The sequence below is a fragment of the Mustela putorius genome, unplaced genomic scaffold, assembly GCF_011764305.1.
Source record: "Mustela putorius furo isolate JIRA1106 unplaced genomic scaffold, ASM1176430v1.1 tig00000585_pilon_pilon_pilon, whole genome shotgun sequence".
NCBI classification, from domain to species: domain Eukaryota; kingdom Metazoa; phylum Chordata; class Mammalia; order Carnivora; family Mustelidae; genus Mustela; species Mustela putorius.
The window spans coordinates 449,021-469,767 of NW_025421424.1; the positions used below are offsets into that span (position 1 = coordinate 449,021).

General features: G+C 43.7%; 1 long non-coding RNA gene and 2 other non-coding genes across 3 annotated transcripts; 2 read left to right on the forward strand and 1 right to left on the reverse strand.

Moving 5' to 3' along the window:
- Nucleotides 1-1,643: 1,643 nt before the first annotated feature.
- Nucleotides 1,644-1,807, forward strand: LOC123392555. Its single transcript, XR_006607306.1, has one exon. It is a non-coding gene; the product is annotated as a U1 spliceosomal RNA (small nuclear RNA).
- A 3,521-nt stretch (nt 1,808-5,328) lies between these two features.
- Nucleotides 5,329-9,170, reverse strand: LOC101691508. Its single transcript, XR_006607251.1, has 2 exons — nt 7,918-9,170; nt 5,329-7,667 (listed from the first exon to the last, which is right to left on the reverse strand). It is a non-coding gene; the product is annotated as an uncharacterized LOC101691508 (long non-coding RNA).
- Nucleotides 9,141-9,214, forward strand: TRNAN-GUU. The gene has a single exon. It is a non-coding gene; the product is annotated as a tRNA-Asn (tRNA).
- Nucleotides 9,215-20,747: the final 11,533 nt, after the last annotated feature.

Sequence of the window (20,747 nt, forward strand, 5' to 3'; positions counted from 1 at the left end):
GGTCCAAGCTTGAGTTGTAACCAAACTAACACGACTTCCCTCCTTGGTGAGTGACAGGTAGAGACTTCACCAAGTGGAGTTGCCGCACAAAGGAAACTTTGCTGCAAATAAGGACATCATGGGGAAGGGGAGGGGGAATAAATTCTAAAGCTGCGGCTCCCCAGGTAGGGATCAGCAGGTTCTTTTTACCTGGGGTTAGGATGAATTCTCAGAAAAAGGGGATGTGGTCATAGCCTGTAAAGGCAGACAGAATGTTGCATCGCACTTAGAAAACAGGCCTCTAAGGTGCGTCTAATGTTATGTTAATGAGGCTGGTGCTCCTCCTAGGGCCGAGAACACCACTTTGAAGAAGCAGCCGGTAGTTGGCCAGGGGGGAGAGGGGCTCTGGGCGTGCTGGGTGGGGTCTAGGGCTCCTTATCTCTGGTAAGGAATATAGGGTCTTGTTTACTTTTGGAAAAGGTACTGGGAGTTTTACCATTGATTTATTGTCTCTGATAGGGTTAGGCTAATTCCTAGCCTGGTAGAGACTGTTAGCTTTTGCACTCTCTTGAATTCCCTTAAAATTCTTAACTAAAGGTTTTGCCTTGCTTGGTAATTCGGACACCTCCTGGGAAGTTCCTGGAGAAGTGTGCTCAGGCGAGTAGCGAGGTAGGGCATCAGAGATCATGGAAAACAATCAGGCCAAAAATGACTTACCCTGAGTCCCGAAAGCTACGTCTAGGTTTTGACTGAGGACCCTTAACACTTTCTGCTTTCAGAATAACGTGTGTTCCAGAAAAGGACTAGAAGAAAAAAAAAAAAAATTGAAAACTTTCCCATATCGAAGGGTTAGAAAGGGAAATGAATGAGATGTTCCGTACATGAAACTGAACTTTCAAGAATGGACTAGATTCCTGGGGCGTCTGGGTGGCTCAGTGGGTTAAAGCCTCTGCCTTTGGCTCAGGTCATGATCCCAGGGTCCTGGGATTGAACCCCGCATCGGGCTCTCTGCTTAGCAGGGAGCCTGCTTCCTCCTCTCTCTCCCCTGCCTGCCTACTTGGGATCTCTGTCAAATAAATAAAATCTTTAAAAAAAAAAAAAAAAAAAAAGAATGGACTAGATTTCGCCACCAGTTGTGATGCCTCGAGAATTTTAATAGATGTACACACAGTGCTGCAATCAGAAAGCTGACTGGATCTGAAAGGAACCCCTTTCCTTTGTTGTTTTACACACTGAAAGGCATTATTTGAAGAAAGGTACAGAGACAGGAACAGCCTGTCAGGTTCCCTACAGGCGAGCAGAGGTTCAGAACCCACGCCCGTCGCCGCCGCGGATGGGGCTGGGAAGGAAAGACCGGACCTGGGGAGCCGAGGAGGGGTGGGTGGAAGGGAGGAGGTAGGCCGGCGGTCAGGGTTCTTGTGACGTCACGAGGAGGGCGTGTCTTATGTAAATATAGAAGCGCGGGGGCTGATGGTTCGACAGCTGCTGCCTAAATAACAATGGGATCTCCGGGGCTATGGGAAGCAGTCGGGCGGTTGACAGAGGTTCGTTGTGCTGCGTGCGTGGAAGGCGTCGAGGGGCTCAAGAATGGTGGGGAGCGAAGTGGTCGTGTGTGAAGAGTGCAAGGCGTGTGCAGCTGATGTGGGGCGGAGGAGCGGAAAGTCATACTTACCTGGCAGGGGAGATACTATGATCACGAAGGTGGTTTTCCCAGGGCGAGGCTTATCCATTGCACTCCGGATGTGCTGACCCCTGCGATTTCCCCAAATGTGGGAAACTCGACTGCATAATTTGTGGTAGTGGGGGACTGCGTTCGCGCTTTCCCCTGTTCTATTTTGTTTATAAAAATAGAGTGCGCTTTTTTTTCTTAAGCGTTCCTTTGTTTTAGTTTATACGTGTATTGGTTTTCTTGTGTGCTTATATGGTTCTTTCAATGGTGGCATTTTGTAGTATTTTTTGTTTTTCAGATTTACGGTGTCCTGTTTATACTAACTAGTGGCTGTTTTTTGAGTTAGCGTTTCTTTTTAAAGAAGAGGCACTTATACAACTTTTATGTCATTGGGAATTTTGGCACGTTTTTCCAAAACTGTTTTAGTTGCGTTTTGGATAGTTTTAGTTGAGAGTTCTGTTGAGTTTTTAGTGTGGTTTTTATCTGCTGGTTTCTGTATTTGGTTTCTTAAGAAGCATTATCACAGGAACGTCCCAGGATTTCAGTAGTAAGAGGGGGTTTGCATTAGCATAGGGTTCAACAAAGCTAGCTTTGCAGGGACAGAGTGGGACAGTGAACCCCATAAAAGAGGAAAGACGTAGAACTTGCCTCAACACTCCAAACTTTCAATCTTAACGTTAAGTAGTATCTAGCTGGTAGTGTCAAGGAGTTAAACGTCCAGCAGTGCCAAGGAACAGAAGAAACCCCGAGAGATAGGGCAAGAGTTGTTAAAACCAGCCTGCCTACTGCCATATGCCCAGAAAATAAATCAGCTGATAAAGTGCATGTGTGAATTGTCCTTCTCAGGGTTCTAAGAGAATATGGCAGCCACTTCCATTTCCACCTTCCAAATTGATACGTTAAGCTAATGCAGAACTGTGCACGAATAGGAATTCTGGAAAATGTGCTTCCGGTTTAGAATGAAAATGGACACAAATCCACCACAGTCCACCTCTTACAGACTTGGTGTCTGCGTGGTATTCCTCCTGCTCCTTTAAAAATCATTTTTAACTTTCAGTATTAAAGACAATAGGAAAATCATGCTTTCTTCAAATAGTGAAAACATGCCAGCCCCCCCCCCCCCCCGCAAAGAATAAAATCCCTTTTCTTTGAATGATGTTCATTCCTCTTCCAGTTGAATCACCGTCATTCCCCCTACTTAGATTAAAAGTTGAGTACTATCAACACATCTTATATTTGTTAGCTGGTAGTGGGATGGAAAAGGAAAGAGGAAAATATTGGTACATACATATGCAAAAATATTTGTATCAAAATAAGGAAGAAATACTCATTTTATTACGAGTCCTCACTTCTGCAACTGCCACTGGTATTTATGACTGTCTTCGCTACTAATTACATATTTCTTTTGCCCTCAGCAAGTACCACACTTCTGTGTTAGCAGTTATCTTGTCTGGTGGAGTGATCTATGAATCCTCATTCCTAGAGTCTCTGGACCGTTCTCTGTGTTACCTGTAGTGGATTGTTAAAATTTCCATTGACTTCCAATGAGAGTTCCAAAGGGTCTTCTGATGGCTTTTCTGCATTCCTCAAATACTCCTCCTTACCGCCATTGTGTAGTAGCAGCCCAAGTTGCCCTTGGGAACTAAGACTTGGGAACTAAGACTGCTGGATCAACAGATCAAAGTTACAGAGGTAGATGGGAAGCAAAATGTTCACTAGTATATCCCTAGGGGTAATAGTGAGAGGAGCCACTCCCATTTCTACCACTTGGTTCCCAAACTTTCCAGTAACAGCACCATATATTGGTTGCTAATTTAGAGTATATCAACCGTGTGAAATACTTGATTCTTTTTATGATGTTCATTTTTTTGTGTCAGTTCCTTTAATTAGAACACAAAATGGGGGCAGCTGGGTGACGCAGTGGGTTAAGTGTGTGGCACAGGTAGTGATTTAAGGATTGTTAAATCGCCTGCATAGGGCCCGGCCCAGAGTCTGCTTGAGAATCTTTCTCCCCTCCCTCTACCCATCTTGTTGGTTCTCTCTCTCTCTCAAAATGAATTAATAAATCTTAAAAAAACAAACCAGGACACTCAAAGACATTGTATATTCCTTTTGTTCCATGTATATTACTTATAAATAATTATATAAAATATACATATGTAATTTATACGTATATATGTATTTTGAAGTCTGCTAAAATTAATACCCTGGGAGCTGGTTTCTCTTGACTGCTGTTTTTTTCTTAAGTATGAATTCAATGGGCCTCATTTTGTTGTTTCTTTGTGTGTCTAGTACTTTTTATTGTTTATAGCACACTTTGAATGATACATTGTAGAGATTTCAGATTCTGATACCTTCCTCCAAACAGTATCAATATATGTTCCACTAACCAATTTGATGACTAATGCATGACCTGGAGTTTGTGTAGCACTGGATTTACGTTTTGTTTAGGTGGATCTTTGGAAAGTCCAAGGGGTTTCCTAAAGCGCTCTAACTTGGTGTGACTCAACCTGGAAACTCCGGCTCCTCCCTCTGTTAATCTTACCAGGGCTTGGTTTTAATATTTGTTAGGGAGGGTCAAGCTTGACACTAGGGTGTGGTCTTCACACCTAAAACAGAGCAGTTCTGGTGTATCACCTCTATACTCAGAGTGGTAGAGTTGTTAACAGAGCCTGAGTCCCAGTGTTGCCAGCACTGATCTCTAGGATCTGTTGTTTGCCATCTTGTAGCATCCGTCCTCTGGTAAGCCAGATTGGATAGTAGCTTTCTGCGCATGAGCTGCTTTACACTCAGCAAATGACTGGCAGGAGACCAAATGTGGACTTCTGAAAAGTGGCATCTTTTCTCCTTTCCGATGCTCTGTGCTGAAGATTCCTGTTAACTTCAGCTGCCCTGATTTTGATGTCTGCCTTCACAACTCAGTGTGAATACCGTATTCTCCTGGGATTCCAGATTGCTGTGCCAACCTCAACCCTCTCTCATGGAATCACAGCCTTGCACTACCTCTGTCCAGTGTCTGTAAACAGACCCTTCACGTATTTTGTCCATCTTTGTAGTTGTTTAAAGTGAGAAGACTAATCTGGTGGTATTACTATATTAGAGTTGTGGGTAGAAACCCTGAATTCTTCCCAGTGCCTTTAAGGTGAAGGTGCCTAAAATGACTGGCTCAGTTTATGGAACATGAGACTTTTGATCTCGGGTTTGTAGGTTCGAGCCCCAAGTTGGGTATAGAGATTACTTACAAATAAAATCTTAACATAAAAATAAAATGAAAGATTTTAGGGGTGCCTAGCTGGCTTACTCATTAGAACATGTGACTCGAGCTTGAGATTGTGAGTTCAAGCCCCATGTTGGGTGTGGAGGTTAAAGAACGAAACTAAAGAAGTAAATAAAGTGCTTTCAGAAACTTTCAAAAAAGATAAGATGACGGATTTTTACATATATTACTGGTTTCTATTTTTAAAATCCTTGTTTTATTTATTTATTTGTTTATTTATTTATGAAGGTTTTAGTTACTTATTTGTCAGAGAGAGTGAGCGGCACACAGCAGGCGGCTGAGCAAGCCCTGGGATCATGACCTGAGCCAAAGGCAGATGCTTAACTGACTGAGCCACCCAGGGGTCCCTAGATTACTGATTCCTAAATAATTTGAATACTATCTTCCACATTTACAAATGACCTAGGTGAAGGGTTTTGTTTTTATTTTTAACAGATATCAAGTATGATCTGGACCTTCTGGACTCACTTCCAGCATGGTGACCCCACAGTATCACAAGGAGATCTGAACTAACTATGCTGTTCTCTGGGCATATTCCCATGCTTGAACTTGAAGAGTGGCAACATACGCCACCCCAAAATATGACACTTTGACATAAGGATTGTTTTGAGCTAAGGGCACCTGGAAAACAGCAGGTGCAGGAAGAGCGTTCTGACACCTCTGACAGCAGGTGCAGGAAGAGCGTGCTCCCTTTTCCTTCCTGAAAGCAGGAGATGCGTGTAAAAGATGCCCTCACTGCATCAGGAGGAAAGAAGCATTCTTGTCATGTGAGACAGGAAGTCAGGGCCCAGAGAAATCGGTACAGACCTTGTTAAAATAATTTATATCCTCCTTTAATCTTCCCATATGTCTTGCTTTTTCATAATTGCCTCCCTTTGTTCAACCCAGTATAAAAACATTTAGGCCTACCCACTACTTTGGATTTTCATTTTCCTATTGGACCTTCCATGTTGATGTAAAAATCAATGTGCTTTTCTCCTATTAATCTGTCGTGTGTCAACTTAATTCTCAGGCCCATATGGAGTCCCTAAGACAGTAGAGGTAAAGTTTTGCCTTACCCACAGACTCTCCTAGGACTACAAAAGAGAGGATTAGCAAAAGGACAACTGTAAGGTTCCTGGTGCTGGTAGAACGAACTTCATGTAGGCCTAGTAGGCCTAGTAGAAAATGCCAGAATTCTCAGAATCAGATAGTGGAAGAGTGAGACAGTGGAAGAGGGAGAGGCTGCTTTGAAAGACAAAGGTTGGAGGGGAGGCCCAGAAAGACAAGCTGTCTTTAAAGTGGGGACCAGTCCCTAGAATGTATCTCCTTTCTCCTCTTCCCCGGTTCCATAGCTCTTAGTTCTGAATCTTCTCCCCATTCTCTTCCCCAGCCTCACTCCTGGGTGCACCGGGTCTTTTCTCCCAAGCATGCAAATTTCAAACCTTCTTTCTACAGAAGACTCCTTTTGTGGTCTGCTGAAACCTGCACATGCTTCTTGGAATAAGGCTTTTAAAGATTTATTTATTTGGGGAGGGGGTTAGAAGGTGCACATGCTTCTTAGAATAAAGCTTTTAAAGATTTATTTATTGGGGGGGGGGGGAGCAGAGGAGAAAGAATGTTAAGCAGGCTCCGGGCTGAGCCCAGAACTCCCCCCACCGGGCTCAGTCTCAACCACCCTCCCAGGCTTAACCAACTGAGCCACCCAAGCATCCCAGGAATAAGACTTCTTAATGCATAGAACAGAACATTTAAAATTACAGAGGAAATCAGTTACTTTCAAAACCAGTTGTCTTCGAGCCTTTTCCTATAGTTTGGTAGCTGCAGAGGGAATGAGGTAGCCTCAGAGCTGGGCAGCTGAGCTTATGCAACCAAACCTCCCATGCCGCAACTCAAGACGATCCTGCAGTTGGGGTGGTAAAGAATAAGAATCTTGGTTTGTGCCAGTCTCAAAGTGAAACTGGACATCTTTATTATTTACCATCCAAACTGGGGTGGGGGAGGTGGAGGGGGGAAAGAAGTGGTTCTGGGAGCCGAGATCCAAGGGAAAGGGACGGTACGCCCCCTCGTGGCTACCTCGGGGATCCACACGGCACTGGCCACGGAGGGTACCCAATCGGTAGACAGCCAAATAAAATTCACTGGACGCTGGGCGATGCTCAGGACCCTAAAATTAGAGCGCTATGAACTGAGCTAGCAAGACGGGAGAAGTAGGTGCGCTTCTTTTTTCCCTAGCAGCTTGGAATCGTTGCTTAAATGTAATACCTGAGCCAAGACCTCAGCGTGTGGCTAATCTGGAAATAGGTTTGTAGAGAGTTTAATAGATTTCCTCCGGCCCACGGCTGATGGGCACTAAATCACAGTCCAGGCCTAGGACCTTCCAACTTCTGAGTTCAAGGAGGGGCCAGCGTAGCGGATGAAAAGTGCTGCGTGGAGATGGGGTTCAGCTGAGGGAGCAATGCCAGCCTTCGCCCCGGGCCTTTTAAAGAAGGGCCTCTCTCGGTGCTAGCTTCCGTCCAGATTGAACCCCAGACTTCCATGGAAAGGATCTCCAGGATAAAAGGATTTTCAGTCCATCCCAAGGGGTCCCACCGAGGCTTACCACAGATTCTCACCTCCTTAACCCTGTTACTGGAATTTTCCAATCGTCCACGAGGGGGCGCTTTCCCCCCAAGTTCTTTAGGCTCAGGTGAAAGTTGACGTGACGCCAAGTGCATTTTTCTGTGCCCAAGCCCCGCGTGTTCTCCGCCTCTTCTTGAGGGGCTGTCGGGAAAGTAAATTGAGACTCAAAGGAACGCACATATTAATAAATAGAATATTGTTAGCTACGTTTATAAAGAAAAAAACGTGAGTGCATGCTTGGAAGTAGCCCTCAAATGGCTACAAAGCTACAAAGCTGTAGAGAACTTTCAGCTCTATTTATGTGGGGTTAAAGCTACAGGGGTCATCGTCCGACTCAGTACAAGCATTCTTACTTTACTCCAGTAATAATAATAAATTCGCTCAGACACACCTTTAGAATTCTTCACCAGCCTCTCCTCCGGTTGTCTTTGAGTGTGCACTTCTTGGAAGTACAGACTTCACCATTGTCCACATTCCTCTGCAGGGCTCAGGGGCGCGGAGGAGCGCACAGCCGGTTTCGGGCGGGGGGCGGGGGGCGAGGGGCTGGGGCCGGGCCGATTCCCCCCAAGGGTGCGGTTTGCAGCCATGAACAGGGACTGTGGGCCCCCCAGCAGTTCCGATGCCCGCGTTTGGGAGGTCGCCAGGTCCAAAGGGTAATATCTCATGGCGCTGCCGTCTGTAAACCGGGCATTTAAAGGAGGAAAACTGTTTTTCAGAGTTGAGAGCATCAACCGCACACGGCAAATGGCGGGTGATCGAAATTAAGCAAAATCGGCCTTTTGTTCAGAGGCTGAGTGCTCGCGTCCTGTACCCCGCCCCCTCACCAGGCTGCCCACGCCCCCTCGCTGCTTCTCTCGTCGTTTCCTGGGTTCAACCCTCGACACCCCGGCCCCGGACCGCCGAAGCCATACTAGGCTGCTGCGTGGCGGTTCAGGGTGGGGACTCACGCCCATCCTAGGGCGCACGAGTCCAAAGTCGGAGTTTTCGACGCATTCTCGATCAGCTCTGGGAACCAAAGCTCGTCCGCTTCGGAGAAACCTTTGCTGTCTTCCCTCTCCCGAGCCCCTCGTAGGACTCAAATGCCCACACTGCAGTTCTTGGCTCCCCTGGGCCCCCACGGCAGAGTGGATCCGTCACCAACCATTTAGGGAGTGCCTACCAGGGCCCGGCCCGGCTCGGGGACACCCGCTGCATCGCGAGCCACGCCCGCCCGGCCCCGTTGAGTCTACCCTTGCAGCGAGCTGGGGCCTTGGGGGTAGCGCCCAGCCCACGCGCGTCAGCCTGATCCTGCGGGGACTCTCTGGGAGGAGGAAATCGGAGTTAAGAACCGGAAGGTGGATGACTTCAGCCGAGAGGCTGCGGGCCACTTCCGGAGCCAGGAGGCTATGAGGCTGCGAGGAGCAGGCGGAGGGGCCGTGAGTCCGACGTTGGGCTCTTGGAGTCCCCGAGTGTCTGGCCCGGTGTCGATGTTCACACGTGCCCAGTGAGACGACCGGTGGCCTCAGTGTCTCCCGCCCTTCCGGTTTCCGGAATGAGAGAATGAGATGTCCCCAGCCAGAGGTTGGAAAGCAATTTCTGAGATCAGGAAATGAATGGAGAAGGGACACCCTCCGTGTCTCTGTGGCGCAATCGGTTAGCGCGTTCGGCTGTTAACCGAAAGGTTGGTGGTTCGATCCCACCCAGGGACGGTCTCTTTTCCCAGCAGCTTGGAACCTTAGGTTACTTGCTAGTGAATTCATTTATCCTCCGAGTCTTCTGAACTTCTGTCCACTTTAAATCAGACTCGGAAATATCCTGCCCGAAGACCCAAGTTGCATCAAAGTGCCTAAAAGGAGGAATTTTTCAGCAAAGAAGTAAGCGTCTGGGCCTTTCTTTATCCCAGAGGCACTGCAGAGAGCCTCACTTCCCAAAACTGGGTTTTTACAACTGCACATCCTGGAAACTAGAAAATCCTAAGAATTGAGAACAACAAAACCTGTCTTCACTCGCGGTGAAGCCTCTAGTTATGGGTGCAATTGTGGTTCTTCCACCATGTGGCTTGAACAAATCACGAGTTTTCTGTGCCTCGATTTCTTTGTCTATAAGAGGGGGTGAATAAGAGTACTTCCTTCATGAATTAATTTAAATTTTTATGAGATGCGCATATAAACCATTTGACCACTTAATGTTAATTAAAACTTTTGAGTGGCATCTCATCACCATTTCTGTTATTTACTTCATCTTCTTAAACAAATGGCTATCTTTCCATGGATGGGTTATTGTTTTGTGGTTTGTTTGTTTGTAATTTATTTTTATTTATTGATTGATTTTTCGATGGATTAGTGTATAGACAAACATGCCTTAATTGTTGGACGTGACATTGATTCTAATGTTTACTGTTGCAAATGCTTGTTCAAAGAACATCCTTATACAAATATTCTTATCACTTATGCATGGATTTCCCTAAAAGAGATTGCTGGAAGTGGACTTTCCTAATCAAAGTATTTGTCATTGCTAATTTTTTTTTTGTCATTGCTAATTTTGCTAATTCCTGTCTAATGGCCCTCCAAAGAAGTTGTACCTAGTCATACTGCCACATTCTAAGAGGGCACCCTTTTCTTGGCAACCCAAACTGACACTTACCAGCAGTACAAATCCATCACTTTTGCTTGGGGAATGTTATTCCTTGTTGGTCTCACACATTACTGTGACTTGTCCATGAGGAGCTGGTGCTCCCTCAGTCTCCTTTGTTCTCTTGATCCCCTGGGGATCCTGGGGAAGTAGTTCACAGGGTTGGATTCATAGGACAGTAGAAGTCCGGTTCCCAATGTGCCTGTGGCAGAGAACCCAGTCTTTTGCTGCTTGAAGAAGAGTCAAGAACTCACCTGTCAGAGTGGGACCTTCATGGGTGGTCCTGAGCCAAATAAAGTAAGGAGAGAATTTTAAAATTTTCCTCAAATTAAGACTTCAGATGTTGGATATTTTTAAATGTTTTCTTATGGCAGCAAGAGAGACTGCCTTCTCTGGACTTTCTTTGGGGAAACTTAGTAATGGTGTCCATTCTGCTGATCTTATGAAATTGCTCCCTTGGTGCTAGTATGTGATACTTGTTAGAAAACCTTGTCTGGTGAGCTGAAGTGAGCAAGTAGCTAAAGGAAACTTCTCATAGAAAGCAGAAATAGGGGATACATTCTCAAACAGATTTCCAAAGTCTTAATTTTGATCTTTTCAGAGGTTTTGGGTGGTGTCCTAGCTCAGGCTGCTATAACGAAATACCACAAACAACAGACATTTACTTCTCAAAGTTCTGGAGGCTGAAAAGTAAAAAATCAAGGTGGTGGCACCACTCCGTTCTTGGTGAGATCCCTTTTCTGGCTTCAGATGACTACCTTCTCAGTGACCATCATATTTTTACAAGGTGACCTTTGTCTTTTCACAAAGTCCCATCATGGGGTGCCACTCTCATGACTCCATCTAAACCTATTTACCTCCTGAAGGTTTTACCTCCTAATACCAGCACACTGTGGGTAAGGGCTTCAACATTTGGGAGGGACAGAAACATTCAGTCCACAATAGGTACTAACATTAAGAGGCATTTCCTGAGTGTTTAAAATACCCTTTATATGAAATGACCAGATTGCAGACTTCAGAGCAGTCGTGTGCAGGTGGGAGCAGAACTTGTCCTATAGTTCTGTGATCTTTTCCTCCTAGAGGAATTGTGTGTATGTGTGTGAACAGAAAATCGAAGGATTATAGAAAGATACATGAAAAAAATTACTTCCTCTGCTCAAGCTTCCAATTCCCAAAGACAAAATACTAATGTGATTGTTTTTGATAAACAACTTTATTTTTAATAAAACAATTATAGTTTTCAGTAAAGCCAACAAGCATGGCTTTATTAGTTCCATAACAAAGTAACTACTCCCTTTATAAGTATAGATTAAAAACTTCCGGTGAACCAGGCTATCTTCACATGCTACAATTCAGACAAGCTTCTAGGCCTCTCAGCCACAGGGCTGGCCATTAACCCACAATAACTACTGGTCCCCTGACAGTGTGGGCAAGCCACATTCTCTGGGAAATTCTTAAAGCATCATGATCTAGAAGTTCCACAGGATTTTCTTTCCTTTCTTTCTTCCCTGATCTGCTTGTATGCTCTGAGCTAGAAGCTCACAGATACTAACACCCCCTCCTCCCCAAAACAAAAAACCAAACAAACGCAGTTAAAAAAATCTCCTGCATTTCAAGGTTCTAGTCACTCTACCAGTATTTTTGTGAAGAAGAGAATCCATATGGTATGAAAAGCATACATCAATTACAGAACTTTGTCTTAATGAAGTTGGAGAGCTCTGATAAGAAAATGGGGTTCTGGGGTGCCTGAGTGGCTCAGTAGGTTAAGCCTCTACCCTCAGCTCAGGTTGTGATCCCAGGGCATCGGGATCTCTGCTCAGCGGGGAGCAGAGAGCTTCCTCCCTCTCTCTCTGCCTAGGGGCACCGGGGTGGTTCAGTTGGTTAAGTTCAGCTCAGGTCATGATCCCAGGGTCCTAGGATCAAGCCTGGCATCACACTGACATCAGGCTCCCTCTCCCTCCGCCTGTCTCCCAGCTTGTACTCTCTCTCTCTCTCAGATAAAAAAGAAAGACAATGGAGTTCTGACAAAGATGAGAGGAAAACCTAACCTAGGGTCTGTAATGGTCTAGGGGAAAGAAAGATTGAACCAAATACTTAACACAGCTCCAGTCCACACATCACACAGGTCTAAAGACAACAAGCAGATATGCTCAAGTCTGTGAGATGATTCAGGAAATGCAAAATCTTTTTGAAAAATTTGACACTAAAATGCAACTAATGATGAAATTATTTTACAGTGAAAATCTCAGAAATGTAGAACTGTACCACACAAAGCATGAATCCTAATGAAAACTATGACTTTGGTTAACAGTAATGTATCAGTACTTCTTCAGTTGCAATGAACGTACCAAACCAATGTTGGGGGTGGAGGAGAAGGAGTGTATGGGAACTCTGTACTCTGTTCAGTTTTTCTGTAAACCTAGAAGTACTCTTAAGAACTAAAGTCTATTAACTTGTTGAAAAACCTCAAGAATGTAAAGGCCATCTTTGCTTGGTATTCTCCATTTGTTGCTCCAGATCCATTCTCACCACTGCCTACCTTACTCTGTGCCCTGGAAAGTTAATCTTTTTGAACTGCCAGAAAGGGCTTCCCAGCTCAGCTTCCTGTTAGCTGTGGCCCATGGGCTGCAGTTGATTGGGGTTGGCAGGATGGGCAGAATATGAGGTCAGCGTAATTATTTTCTGCAGGCTGACAGTGACTGTGTTCTTTGCTACACCTCAAAGCCACAGCTGTTTTTTGGTGGCTCTGAGCTACAATTACCGCTTTTCCAGGTTCCAGAAACGTCTCTCTCCTCTTGCCCCATCAGGCCTAGTCATGGGTCTCCTTTGTTGCTACTGCTGGAATACCACACCATACATTACCTGCGTGGGGCCTGGGAATCCTGAGCTGGGAAGTTCCCGAAATCCCCCTAATCCTCAGCAGGTCTGGCCTTGGGAGAGCCTCAGAAAACGTGCCACAAAAGCTTTGGGAGGTCACCGCATCTCTGTTCACCACCTTGACTTTAATTCTTTAAATCAGTGATTGGCTATTTCCATCTCTGAAAACAAATATTGTTAATTCTTCATTTTCTAGTTTTAGGTACTTCATCTTTCTTCTGTCTACTCCCTCTACAATTACCACTGTGTGTGTACATGCACACACACACTTTCCCACTTCCTTAGCTTCCCAACTGTGATGATTAATTTGATGTGTCAGCTTGGGTAGGCCATGGTACCCAGATAATTTGGTCAAACATCATCTAGATGTTCTTGTGAGGGTATTTTATAGATAAGATTAATATGTAAATCAGTGGACTTTGTGTAAAACAGATTACTCTCCATAATGAGCGAGGGGATCATCTAAACAATTGAAGGCCTGAGGGGGAAAAAATCAAGGTTCCCCCAAGAAGGGAGGAATTCTGCCTCCAGATCCTGCTTCAAGATTAGAACTACAATATCAATTCTTCTCTGGGTCTCCAGCCTACTGGCATATCTTGAAGATTTTGGATTCACCAGCCTCCACAATCATGTGAGCTAGTTCCTTAAAATAAAAGCTTCTCTTTCTCTCTCAATAGATAAATATTTTATATACACACATATTTATGTCCTAGGTATGTATAGAAATACATCTTCTGTTGGTTCTACTTCTCCAGAGAATTCTTTTTTATTTTTTATTTATTGATTTTTTTAAAAGATTTTACTTATTTATTTGACAGATATCACAAGTAGGCAGAGAGGCAGGCAGAGAGAGAGGGAAGCAGGCTCCCCGCTGAGCAGAGAGCCCGATGGGGTACTCGATCCCAGGATCCTGGGATCATGACCTGAGCCGAAGGCAGAGGCTTAATCTACTGAGCCACCCAGGTGCCCCTCCAGAGAACTCTTAATACATCGATATACTCATATCATAATTTTGATAAGATCAGTGATTATTATTTTAAATATATATAAACTGTTAACAGACAAGCCATGTAATGTGATCAAAAAAATTTTTAAAAGATTTTATTTATGTATTTGACAGACAGAGATCACAAGTAGGCAGAGAGGCAGGCAGAGAGAGAGAGAGGGGAAAGCAGAAAGCAGGCTCACCGTGGAGCAGAGAGCCCAATACAGGGCTAAGTCCCAGGACCCCGGGATCACGACCTGAGCTGAAGGCAGAGACCTTAACCCACTGAGCCACCCAGGCGCCCCTAATGTGATCAATTTTGTGTAACATGTTCTCCTGGCATTAACAGTTACCTTAGTTTTCCATGCAGTCATTACTAAATGATAAATGGTTTCTTTCCAGTACTGTAAATCTCCCCTTGACACATTGAAACACACGTTTTGTTTTTTTCTTTTTTTCTTTCTTTTTTTTTTTTTTAAGATTTTATTTATTCATTTGACAGACAGAGATCACAAGTAGGCAGAAGGGCAGGCAGAGAGAGGAAGGGAAGCAGGCTCCCCACTGAGCAGAGAGCCAGATTCGGGGATCAAATCCAGGACCCTGAGATCATGACCTGAGCCAAAGGCAGAGGCTTTCACCCACTGAGCCACCCAGGTGCCCCTTAAACCTTTTTCAAGAACTTGCTCCTGGCACATTCCCATCTCCTCCAGTCTAGACCACTTGACCTACAGGCCTTCCCTACTGCTGTCATCATCATACCTCTCTTTACCATTATCTTGGGGTTTCCATTGCCTCTTTTATTAGGTCATCTTCCTTCCTTCCTTCCTGTTTTTTTTTTTTTTTAAAGTTAAAAATCTCTTAATTTTTTATTCCTGGTACCACTACCACAATTTACAGGGCAATATACCTGATGTAATGAAAAGAAAAAGAAAAAGCTACAACAGATAAAAGACCTCAGGAATGTACATCTAATTGACACTACATTGCATTAATCAATAGCTGCACTTTTTGCAAACTGTGGTTATGACAGTCCTGAACAAGAAGGGTTTCCTGTTTAAGCTGCAGTAACTTTTCTGACTATGGATCATCGTTCCTTCTGTGGCAGATTTTTACAGTTCCTCTAATGCATTTGGGACGACTGTCTCAAAGTAACCTGCAGCTTTCCTGACAACTTCTCGCTCGCTCTCCTGCTAAGAACTGTAGCCCTTTTCTTCTGAAAATTTTTTCGAACCTTCTGCTACCATATCCACCACTTCTGCCACCAGAGCCATAACCACCGCCATAGGGACTGCCCGAGCTTCTTCCACCAAAACTGCCCCCCTTCATGGGTCCATAATTTGATTGCTGTTGTCCACTATAATTTCCAAAATCATTATAGTTCCCACCACCACCATAGTTACCACCTCCAAAATATCCTCCTTCATTGTAACCATCATATCCACCACCACCACCTCCATACCCACCTCCTTGGTTTCCATATCCTGGTCCACCACCACCATAGCCTCCTCTACTACTGTAACCAGGACCACCACCATAGTTGCAACCATCACCTCCAAATCCATTATATCCACCATCACCTCCTCCGTAACTACCTCTGCTGCCACCACCACCACCACCAGAATTTCCCAGAACACCAGCATCAGACAAAATCACTCTCTAATCATGATGAAACAAAAGAAGGAGGAAAAGAAGAACTACTACGTGATTGTCTGAAGGCAGAGGAACATCAAGGATGCTTGACATCCCCTGAACTGAGAAGGAACTTTGAGATGGGGAAACGAATGAGAGAAGCAGTTGACGAGGGTTTTTATATTGGGTAACTTACTGGTGGGAAGGATTGGACCATGATCCAGTCAGCTGCTCAGCTATTCTCCACAAAAATCCAGACCTTAACTCATAAATCGTGTGAGGAGGTAGGACCTGAGGAAGAGCCTAACAGTGAGATGAGATCCAAGTGTACACGCAAATGTGATTAATAGCTAATTATTAACAGACCCCTCTGTGCACCAGGAGGCCAAAACCCCATTACTGAAGTTTATATCTTAATGGATCTGCTGGAGGCCGCACAGAACTCTTGGTGCTCTTGTTTCCTCTGTGATCACAAGACAAGTAACAGTAATCTGTGGGGGCGGGGGCAGCTTCTGAAGAACATAACACTAGAATGAGCACCAAGCAGACAAGTCAAAATGCTGGCCAAAAATGAGGTCAGTGTGGCAAGCATTCCTACAATGATCGTGTTTGAGCATGAACAGAATGCAGTCCAAACCACAACAAATGACCAACTAACAGTAACTGTTGCTTCTTCACCAATTTCACATTTGGCTCTGTTCCACTCCTCCCACTTTTGGAATAAAGAGTACTAAGATTTCCAAAGGTAGAATTGCCCACAGTTCCCCACAATGTATGTTGTCTCTTTTGTTGCGAGAAGCCAAAAATCCAACTTTGAGTACAGGTTTGTTCCTGATGGTAATACACTGGAGCCTATTGACACTGTAGAGAAGGCAGATACCATTCTTTTCTTTTCTTTTTAAATTTATTTTAAATTTATTTTATTTATTTATTTTTTATTTGCATAACAGTACTCATTATTTTTTCACCACACCCAGTGTTCCATGCAATCCGTGCCCTCTATAATACCCACCACCTGGTACCCCAACCTCCCACCCCTCCGCCAATTCAAACCCCTCAGATTGTTTTTTAGAGTCCATAGTCTATCATGGTTCACCTCCCCTTCCAATTACCCCAACTCCCTTCTCCTAACACCCCTTGTCCTCCATGATATTTGTTATGCTCCACAAATAAGTGAAACCATATGATAATTGACTCTCTCTGCTTGACTTACTTCACTCAGCATAATCTCTTCCAGTCCCGTCCATATTGCTACAAAAGTTGGGTATTCGTCCTTTCTGATGGAGGCATAATACTCCATAGTGTATATGGACCACATCTTCCTTATCCATTCGTCCGTTGAAGGGCATCTTGGTTCTTTCCACAGTTTGGCGACCATGGCCATTGCTGCTATAAACATTGGGGTACAGATGGCCCTTCTTTTCACGACATCTGTATCTTTGGGGTAAATACCCAGGAGTGCAATTGCAGGGTCATAGGGAAGTTCTATTTTTAATTTCTTGAGGGATCTCCACACTGTTTTCCAAAGAGGCTGCACCAACTTGCATTCCCACCAACAGTGGAAGAGGGTTCCCCTTTCTCCACATCCCATCCAACACATGTTGTTTCCTGTCTTGTTAATTTTGGCCGTTCTAACTGGTGTAAGGAGATATCTCAATGTAGTTTTAATTTGAATCTCCCTGATGGCTAGTGATGATGAACATTTTTTCATGTGTCTGATAGCCATTTGTATGTCTTTATTGGAGAAGTATCTGTTCATATCTTCTGCCCATTTTTTGATATGTTTGCCTGTTTGGTGTGTTGAGTTTGAGGAGTTCATTATAGATCCTGGATATCAACCTTTTGTCTGTACTGGCATTTGCAAACATCTTCTCCCATTCCGTGGGTTGCCTCTTTGTTTTTTTGACCGTTTCCTTTGCTGTGCAGAAGCTTTTGATTTTGATGAAGTCCCAAAAGTTTATTTTTGCTTTTGTTTCCTTTGCCTTTGGAGACATATCTTGAAAGAAGTTACTGTGGCTGATATCGAAGAGATTACTGCCTATGTTCTCCTCTAGGATGCTGATGGATTCCTGTCTCATGTTGAGGTCTTTTACCCATTTTGAGTTTTTATCTTTGTGTATGGTGTAAGAGAATGGTCAAGTTTCATTCTTCTACATATAGCTGCCCAGTTTTCCCAGCACCATTTATTGAAGAGACTGTCTTTTTTCCACTGTATTTTTTTTTTCCTGCTTTGTCGAAGATTATTTGCCCATAGAGTTGAGGGTCCATATCTGGGCTCTCTACTCTGTCCCACTGGTCTATGTGTCTGTTTTTATGCCAGTACCATGCTGTCGTGGTGATCACAGCTTTGTAGTAAAGCTTGAAATTAGGTAGCGTGATGCCCCCAGTTTTATTTGTTTTTCAACATTTCCTTAGCGATTCAGGGTCTCTTCTGGTTCCATACAAATTTTTGGATTATTTGCTCCAGCTCTTTGAAGAATACCGGTGGAATTTTGATCAGAATGGCATTAAAATTATAGATTGCTCTAGGCAGTATAGACATTTTAACAATGTTTATTCTTCCGATCCAAAAGCATGGAATGGTCTTCATCTTTTTGTGTCTTCTTCAGTTTCTTTCATGAGTGTTCTGTAGTTCCTCGAATACATATCCTTTACCTCCTTGGTTAGGTTTATTCCCAGGTATCTTATGGTTCTTGGTGCAATAGTAAATGGAATCGATTCTCTAATTACCCTTTCTGTATTTTCATTGTTAGTGTATAAGAAAGCCACTGATTTCTGTACATGGACTTTGTATCCTGCCACGTTGCCGAATTGCTGTATGAGTTCTAGTAGTTTGGGGGGTGGAGTCTTTTGGGTTTTCCATGTAAAGAATCATGTCATCTGCGAAGAGAGAGAGTTTGACTTCTTCATTGCCAATTTGGATACCTTTTATTTCTCTTTGTTGTCTCTGCTTGCTGTTGCTAGGACTTCTAATACTATGTTGAACAAGAGTGGTGAGAGTGGGCATCCTTGTCGTGTTCCTGATCTCAACGGGAAGGCTGCAAGCTTTTTCCCATTGAGGAGGATATTTGCTGTGGGTCTTTCATAGATAGATTTGATGAAGTTCAGGAATGTTCCCTCTATCCCTATACTTTGAAGCGTTTTAATCAGGAACGGATGCTGGATTTTGTCAAATGCTTTTTCTGCATCGATTGAGAGGACCATGTGGTTCTTCTCTCTTCTCATATTAATTTGTTCTATCACATTGATTGATTTGCGAATGTTGAACCATCCTTGTAGCCCAGGGATGAATCCCACCTGGTCATGGTGGATAATCTTTTGAATGTGCTGTTGGATCCTGTTTGCTAGGATCTTGTTGAGAATCTTAGCATCCATATTCATCAGTGATATTGGTCTGAAAATCTCCTTTTTGGTAGGGTCTTTGCCTGGTTTGGGGATCAGGTAATGCTGGCTTCATATAAAGAGTCTGGAAGTTTTCTTTTTGCTTCAATTTTTTGAAACAGCTTCAGGAGAATAGGTGTTATTTCTTCTTTGAAGGTTTGGTACAATTCCCCAGGGAATCCATCAGGTCCTGGGAGGTTTTTTGTTTTGGGAGGTTTTGATCACCGCTTCAATCTCATTACTAGATATCAGTCTATTCAAGTTGTCAATTTCTTCCTGGTTCAATTTTGGGAGTTTATAGTTTTCCAGGAATGCATCCATTTCATCTAGGTTGCTTAGCTTATTGGTATATAACTGTTGATAATAACTTCTGATGATTGTTTCTACTTCCTTGGTGTTAGTTGTGATCTCTCCCTTTTCATTCATAATTTAATGAATTTGGGCTTTCTCTCTTTTCTTTTGGATGAGTGTGGCCAATGGTTTATCGATCTTATTGATTCTTTAAAAAAACCAGCTTCTAGTTTCATTGATACATTCTACTGTATCTCTGGTTTCTACCATGAATGATCTCAGCTCTAATCTTGATTATTTCTCTTCTTATGTGTGGAGTTGGTTTGATTTGTTGTTGATTCTCCAGTTCTTAAAGGTGTAGAGACAGCTGCTGTGTTCTGGATTTTTCCATTTTTTTGAGGGAGGCTTGGATGGCTATGTATTTCCCCCTTAGGACTGCCTTTGCTGTATTCCATAGGTTTTGGACCGAAGTGTCTTCATTCTCATTGGTTTCCATGAATTGTTTCAGTTCTTCTTTGATCTTCTGGTTGATCCAAGCATTCATAAGCAAAGTGGTCTTTAGCTTCCAGGTGTTTGAGTTCCTTCAGAACTTTTCCTTGTGATTGAGCTCCAGTTTCAAAGCATTGTGATCTGAGAATATGCAGGGAATAATCTCAGTCTTTTGGTATCAGTTCAGTCCTGATTTCTGACCCAGTATGTGGTCTATTCTTGAGAAGGTTCCATGTGCACTTGAGAAGAATGAGTATTCCATTGTTTTAGGGTGGAATGTTCTGTATATATCTGTGAGGTCCATCTGGTCCAGTGTGTCATTCAGTGCTCTTGTTTCTTTATTGCTTTTGGCAGATGTCATTCTAATTCTTGGCTGTTGACATTAAACTGTTGTCTCACTCCCCTTCCCAAAAGCTTTCAGGATCTCCTCTTTGTCCCTACTGTTTTGAAGCTAATCTATTTTTACTCACTCCACTGGGCACTTAACAGACCCTTTCAGTGGGGGAGTTTGGATTTCTTGTGTATCACTCCAGAGATGTTTATGTATATATAAGTAAAAGTGTCTATCTCTTGGAACCACCATTACCACTTTGATACAAATGATTGCACATTATAAGACTGTTCCTTTGGAATCTTCACTTGATCTATGTCTCAGTGAATTTAAGTTAGCTTTTGCTATATAACAAACCATACCAAACTTACTGACTTAAAATAAGAATAATTTATTATTTGTTAGGGCTTCTGTGAGTTGGAAGTTTTTCTCTTCCGGGCCAGCTCATTTGGGGCTGGTTGGTGTAGGATGGTTCAGTCACCTGTCTGGGGCACAGCTGAATTGACTAGAAGATCTGGATGGATCTTTTTTTCCTTATGATCTGTCCAGCAGACCAGCTTGAGGGTCTTCAGATTATGGCCTCAGGATTCCAAGTGCAGCAAAAGAAGGTTAAGCCCCAATGTGCATT